Below are 7,166 nucleotides of genomic sequence, written 5' to 3' on the forward strand. Positions count from 1 at the left end.
TGGCGGTGGGGGGTTGTCCATGAAGTGGCCCCTTAGGCCCCATGAAAGCCAAGTCTCACCTTTGATCACAGTGCTGAGGTGTTCAGGGCAGAGCAGTCCCGGTGTGTCTGGTGTCACTTGTCTGCTGTGCATTATGTGTTGTTTGTGTATCTCCTGTCTTTTACCTTAGCACATTGAGGGGCCTGTCAGAAACCTTGGCATCATTGTTAGCATCTGTGATCTCTGCATTCCTTGGCCTGGCACCCAGGCCATAGAACTTTTGACTCGGGAGCTCAGACAGGCATCAGACTGTCTTCTGTCTTTGGAAGCATCCAGTCAGATGTCTTGTTCTGAGCTGTACGGACAGCTGTGCCCCACCTAGATCCATTATGGTGGATTAGGGCTTGAAAGAATGTGAGGGCAGGCAGAGGATTCTGACCATAGGATTCCTAGGCATCCATCTTTGAATGATTGATTCCAAGAACAGTAGTTAGCATCTTCTTCCTCCAGTGTTCTCTGAGCCTCATCAGGTCACCATTGGTCTCAGGTGGGTCATCTCCTTTTGCATTCTCTCAGTCCTTGCAGCCATTTTCCTGGCCTAGAGGTTTCTGTCTGTGTTGTGTCCCCGTTGTCTGTCACGTCCTGTCCTGTGTCACGGGTGTCAGCACACATTTGTGCCGGGGCTGCTCTGCCCTGCCGCATAGCCTGGTGCGATAGGAGAGGGCCCGGGGACTTGGAATGTGTAATGTGGGGTGCAGGTGGACTCCGGATGGGATTTGTAGATGGATACGGGATCTCTGGAGCTCTTAAGTTATCCTGCAACAGTGTGACTCTTGTCCTAACTTTTTTTTCAGATTCAGATGGATATAATCTCTGTCAGAGGGCCCCATCCTGGGTGACGAGATTCCCCCGAGCAGGTGAGGCATCATTTTTCTCTGCAGCAGAAGCGTTCTGATGACTTTATTACAGCACTGGTCTTTTTCTTTTGTTTTAGGAAATAAATCTGGCTACCAGCAGTCAAGGTGAGCAGTGCAGAGAAGTACTTGTTACTGCTGAGCTGTCAATGTGTGCTGCAGCTCTAAGTTTCCATTCCTGTTTTTACCCTTTAGGCAATCCACTCGGAGCATGCTAGGCCTCTGTAACCACCCGCCCGATGCACTGGGTTTCCGGCTCATGTGAGCCCTGTGGATATATTACAGGACCTGGTGATGAAGCCCTGAATTTTCTACTTAATGGTGTCATCTGTGTGGCCTTCGGCAGCTGCCACGATGTTGTTGTGAGTTGGGGAAATAGGGAGCAGGAGCGTGGGTTTGTTCATGTTTCAGCCCTGGGAAATCATTTCATCTGTTTTTCACCAGGTGTCTCCTGTGACGACGGCCTCGGTCTCTGAGCATGTCCGATGAGTGTGTGGCCCGAGTAGCTGTGCCTTTCTAGGAGCACCGTGAGTAGCAGAAGGGTGGGGTTTTGGGCACTAGGCTGCCAGCATCAGGCACTGATATTTGGTTTTCTTTACTACAGCTGTGTGAGTGACACCAGCCCGGTGGCAGCAGGACCTTCCCAGCTGACGAGGTGGCCTTTCTTTGCACCTGGCACGGACCGGCATCGCCAGATGTCTGAGAGATAAGTAGAGGGCTATGACCCACAGAGGGGATGAAGGCAGGGTGCTGGTTTGGGAATTACTGGCAGGGGTTTTTGAGTCCAATTTGGCGGTGGGGGGTTGTCCATGAAGTGGCCCCTTAGGCCCCATGAAAGCCAAGTCTCACCTTTGATCACAGTGCTGAGGTGTTCAGGGCAGAGCAGTCCCGGTGTGTCTGGTGTCACTTGTCTGCTGTGCATTATGTGTTGTTTGTGTATCTCCTGTCTTTTACCTTAGCACATTGAGGGGCCTGTCAGAAACCTTGGCATCATTGTTAGCATCTGTGATCTTTGCATTCCTTGGCCTGGCACCCAGGCCAGAGATGCGATTCTGATACCTGTCTGAGCTCCCCAGTCAAAAGTTCTCTCTTTGGAAGCATCCAGTCAGATGTCTTGTCAGGTCTTGTTCTGAGCTGTACGGACAGCTGTGCCCCACCTGGATCCATTATGGTGGATTAGGGCTTGAAAGAATGTGAGGGCAGGCAGAGGATTCTGACCATAGGATTCCTAGGCATCCATCTTTGAATGATTGATTCCAAGAACAGTAGTTAGCATCTTCTTCCTGCAGTGTTCTCTGAGCCTCATCAGCTCACCATTGGTCTCAGGTGGGTCATCTCCTTTTGCATTCTCTCAGTCCCTGCAGCCATTTTCCTGGCCTAGAGGTTTCTGTCTGTGTTGTGTCCCCGTTGTCTGTCACGTCCTGTCCTGTGTCACGGGTGTCAGCACACATTTGTGCCGGGGCTGCTCTGCCCTGCCGCATAGCCTGGTGCGATAGGAGAGGGCCCGGGGACTTGGAATGTGTAATGTGGGGTGTAGTTGGACTCTAGATGGGATTTGTCGATGGACACAGGACATCTGGAGCTCTTAAGTTGTCCTGCAACAGTGTGACTCTTGTCCTAACGTTTTTTTCAGATTCAGATGAATTAAATCTGGGCCAGAGGGCCCCATCCCGGGTGAGGGGATTCCCCCGAGCAGGTGAGGCCCCATTTTTGTGTGGAGCAGAAGTGTACATGGTGACTCTGTTAGAGCTCTGTTCTTTGTCTTTCTTTTTAGGAAGTGAATCTGGATAGCAGCAGTCAAGGTGGGCCGTGGAGAGAAGTGGTTGTTATTGCTCAGCTCTCAAGAACAACACCTTTTTCAGCAGCTTGATCATGTCACAAGAGGGATCTGCCCAGTGTCAAGGATGATGTTTGAGATTGAGGCTTCAGGTGAGTTGAGGATTGTGAGTGGGAGAGGGAGGGTGAGCAGGTATCCAGTTAGGAGTTCTTGGGAGGGGGTTTGCAGGCAGCAGGGTGAGAAAGGGTGTTTATTTGTTTATTTGAGGCCCCCCCCCCACAAGGCTTCTAGCAGAGGCACTCCCATGTCTTAGAGCACACAGAGTCATCCACTGCACTCACAGGAATGCCATTTAACTTTGCCTTTTTCTAACCCAGGTGCCACTCCCAATAAAAGCTGCAGCCATGGAATCAGGATGAGGCTGGATTCTGAAGGAGCCAGGCACAGTCAGGAGAGGGCAAGTAGCTGACTGGCTGGGATTTGGCCCGCATAACTCTGGACTCATTCTTTGGTTTTGGTTTTCTTTATTGTAGCTGACCGAGAGGCTCACAGGCGATCACGAGGCTCTCTGAAGCAGACTCATTTCAGGTGCAACGTGGATTCCCATCACCGATCATCCAAAAGATAAGTTGGCGCCCATGGGCTGGAGATGGGACCATTGGAGAGTAGTGGGTTGGCAGTTTTTGGGGCAGATTTAAAAATTAGCTGAGGGAAAAGAGATCTTTCCTAAGGACCTCTTAGGACAGCTAAAGGATGACACTCTACTTTTGATGGCAGCTTTCAGGCGGGCATTGCAGAGCAGCTCTGGTTTGTGTCGTGTTGTCCGGTGTGCAGTTTTACCTAGTGTGTCTTTGGGGTCCCTTTTGCCTTCCCACCTCTAAGCCCTCACCACAAGCATCCTGTGTCGTGTTTAATCTTCCCCCCATTTTTCACGTTCTCTGTCACGGGTGTCTCCACACCTTGGTGCCAGAGCTGTTCTGCTGTGCTGCGTAGCCTGCTGCAATAGGCCAACCCTGGGGAGTTGAAATTTGTAATTTGGGTGTATTTGGGCTCTAGATGCTATTCCTAGATGGACCTAAGGTGTTTGCAGCTTGTGAGTTATCCTGGTGGTGTTTGACACATGTTTTAACTTTCTTTCAGGTGCAGATGCATTGCATCCATGGCAGAGGGTCAGAGTTAGCAGGTGCCGGGCCTTCCTAGGAGCACGGTAAGTAGCAGACTGGTGGGGTTTTGGCCGATGGGGTGCCAAGATCAGGCACTGATGTTTGGTTCTCTTTACTCTAGCTGTCTGAGAGACACCAGCCCGGTGACAGCAGGACCTTCCCAGCTGACGAGGTGGCCTTTCTTTGCACCTGACACGGACCGGCATCCCCACATGTCTGAGAGATAAGTAGAGGGCTATGACCCACAGAGGGGATGAAGGCAGGGTGCTGGTTTGGGAATTACTGGGAGGGGTTTTTGAGTCCAATTTGGCGGTGGGGGGGTGCCCATGAAGTGGCCCCTTAGACCCCATGAAAGCCAAGTCTCACTTTTGATCTCAGTGCTGAGGTGTTCAGGGCAGAGCAGTCCCGGTGTGTCTGGTGTCACTTGTCTGCTGTGCATTATGTGTTGTTTGTGTATCTCCTGTCTTTTACCTTAGCACTTTGAGGGGCCTGTCAGAAACCTTGGCATCATTGTTAGCATCTGTGATCTCTGCATTCCTTGGCCTGGCACGCAGGCCAGAGATGCAATTCTGATACCTGTCTGAGCTCCCCAGTCAAAAGTTCTCTCTTTGGAAGCATCCAGTCAGATGTCTTGTCAGGTCTTGTTCTGAGCTGTACGGACAGCTGTGCCCCACCTGGATCCATTATGGTGGATTAGGGCTTGAAAGAATGTGAGGGCAGGCAGAGGCTTCTGACCATAGGATTCCTCGGCATCCATCTTTACTGTTCTTGGAATCAATCATTCAGTTAGCATCTTCTTCCTGCAGTGTTCTCTGAGCCTCATCAGCTCACCGTCAGTTTGAACTCAGTCATCTCCTTTTGCATGCTCTCAGTCCTTGCAGCCATTTTCCTTGCCAAGGGATTTCTGTTCCTGTTGTGTCCCCGTTGTGTGTCCTGTCCTGTCTGTCCTGTGTCACGGGTGTCAGCACACATTTGTGCCGGGGCTGCTCTGCCCTGCCGCATGGCCAGCTGTGATAGGAGAGGGCCCGGGGACTTGGAATGTGTAATGTGGGGTGTAGTTGGACTCCAGATGGGATTTGTAGATGGACACAGGACATCTGGAGCTCTTAAGTTGTCCTGCAACAGTGTGACTCCTGTCCTAACGTTTTTTTCAGATTCAGTTCAATGAAATCTGGGCCAGAGGGCCCCATCCCGTGTGAGGGGATTCACACGAGCAGGTTAGTTACTGCTTTCCTCTGTAGAGGGAGTATAATTGATACGTGTCACCGTAGTGTTCTTTGTCTCTCTTTTTAGGAATTCAAGGGTGAGAGCTGTAGTCAAGGCTGAGTGGGCAAGGTGAGCATTGAGTAGCATACTGAAGCAGTTTTTATTGCTGTAGTCTCAGTTTCTGATGCTGGTCTAAGTATGTCCACTTGTTTTTTTTTTTGTTTTAGGTGGCCCCTTTGCAATCTATCTTGGCCGAGCACACCCATGCCAGGTGGGTGCAAGCTTAAGGTACTGCTGTGGCATCCTTGTCAGGGTAGGGATGTTGTGTTTTCACAGTATCTCAGCATGCTTTTCTCCTCTGTTTCTTTCCAGGTTGTCTCCCTGCCCTAGGCATGCCAAGGAACACAGGAGGGCAGGTGAGTTGGGGTTTAGGCAGGCCGACTCTTAGGCGAGTGTTACGCAGCAGCATGCTAAGCCTGCGCCTTTTGTTTTTGCAGGTATCTTCTGCGCCCCTTCCGGATTCAAAGGGAGACTTGAGGTGAGCTGGGGTGGTGGTGCATAGCACTCCCGGGGATTACCGGTTTTGAGGACAATAGTCACTTTTTCTGTTTTGTCTTAGGTACTCTGAGGAGGCTCTTAGCCAAAGCTCGGAAACGGCAGCGCCAAAGCACACACATCGAGAAAGCCTCCACATCCACGTCCAACCGAGGATGGATTTTGTCCCCTCCTCATGCGAAAGCTAAGTGTCGGGGCCAGTGGTCGGGCAAGGGGAAAAACCTTTAGTATCACAGGGGGCTGTTTCATGTTAGCTTAGCGGAGAGGTCTGTAGCGGGATGGGTCCTCTGGAAGTAAAGGGTGAGGCTTTCTCTTCAGCTTCATCAGAGCCTTTGCCGGGCAGGGCAGTTCCGACCCCTCTCCACAGCGTCACGAACTTTGCGTCGTCAGCCTTCCTCGACTCGGCATCGTCACGGATCTTTCTCCCCAGGAGCTCGCCTTCGGGTCTGCAGCTATAGCTACGATCACTCGGCCGTCCACTTCCTTTTCTAGGCTCGCTGAGCCTCTCGAGCATCTTCTCAACTGCTTTGGCACTGAGTGCTTTTAATGAGTTACATTTCATTAACACACGCTATTGTCATAGGGCTTCCTTTCCTTTGGAGTCATCAGCCTCTGGTTCATCTTGCGCTAGGAATCTCAGGTCCCTAAGTGGAAAGTTGCCACTTGTCTCTGTGTTAGGTCATCCATGTCTGTTACATCGTCTGTGTCTGTGTTACATAGCGTGCGTCCATCTTCTTCCACGTCACAGGCCTTTGTTACATCTCGACCCTTTGTGGGCACCACTCCGTGCCACGTCGCTCTTATTTTACTCACGTTCCTTTCCGGATATTCCTTATTCCGGCATTTTTACCTTTTTACTCTTTGAGCCAGGAAGGGTTACAGAAGATGTTATCCATGTTCCTTCTCACTACCAGCTTTGGTAGTGCCTTTTTTCCATGCCATTCTCTTGGACTTCTAGTGGGAGCATCTTAATCCTTCCTCAGGTGACTTCAGTAGTTCTATCGGTTCCATCTTCTCAAAGGATATAGGTCTCAAAAATTAATCTTGCAGATAGCTATCCTAAGTCCTGCTTTATGTTGTATGTACCTGTGTTGGCTTCTATTTTATGTACCAATATTGTGTGTACCTATGCTGGCTTCTACTCTACGTACTTATATTGTGTGTACCTGTGTTGGCTTATGCTGTATGTACTTACATAGTATGTACCTGTGTTGGTGTATATTGTATGTACCTGTGTTGGCTTATGCTGTCTGTACTTAGATTGCATGTAGCTATGCTGGCTTATACCGTATGTACCAATATTGTGTGTACGTATGCTGGCTTATACTCTATGTACTTATATTGTGTGTACCTGTGTTGGCTTATGCTGTATGTACTTACATAGTATGTACCTGTGTTGGTGTATATTGTATGTACCTGTGTTGGCTTATGCTGTCTGTACTTAGATTGCATGTAGCTATGCTGGCTTATACTGTATGTACCAATATTGTGTGTACGTATGCTGGCTTATACTCTATGTACTTATATTGTGTGTTCCTGTGTTGGCTTATGCTGTATGTACTTACATAGTAT

The 7,166-nt window shown here is 49.9% G+C and overlaps 1 long non-coding RNA gene across 1 annotated transcript; it reads left to right on the plus strand.

The window, feature by feature from the left end:
* The first annotated feature begins 5,380 nt into the window (after positions 1 to 5,380).
* On the plus strand, positions 5,381 to 6,636 carry LOC141727337 (uncharacterized). Its single transcript, XR_012578354.1, has 3 exons — positions 5,381 to 5,455; positions 5,537 to 5,577; positions 5,659 to 6,636. It is a non-coding gene; the product is annotated as an uncharacterized LOC141727337 (long non-coding RNA).
* The last annotated feature ends 530 nt before the right edge of the window (positions 6,637 to 7,166 follow it).

The sequence above is a fragment of the Zonotrichia albicollis genome (assembly GCF_047830755.1).
Source record: "Zonotrichia albicollis isolate bZonAlb1 chromosome Z unlocalized genomic scaffold, bZonAlb1.hap1 SUPER_Z_unloc_1, whole genome shotgun sequence".
NCBI lineage: Eukaryota > Metazoa > Chordata > Aves > Passeriformes > Passerellidae > Zonotrichia > Zonotrichia albicollis.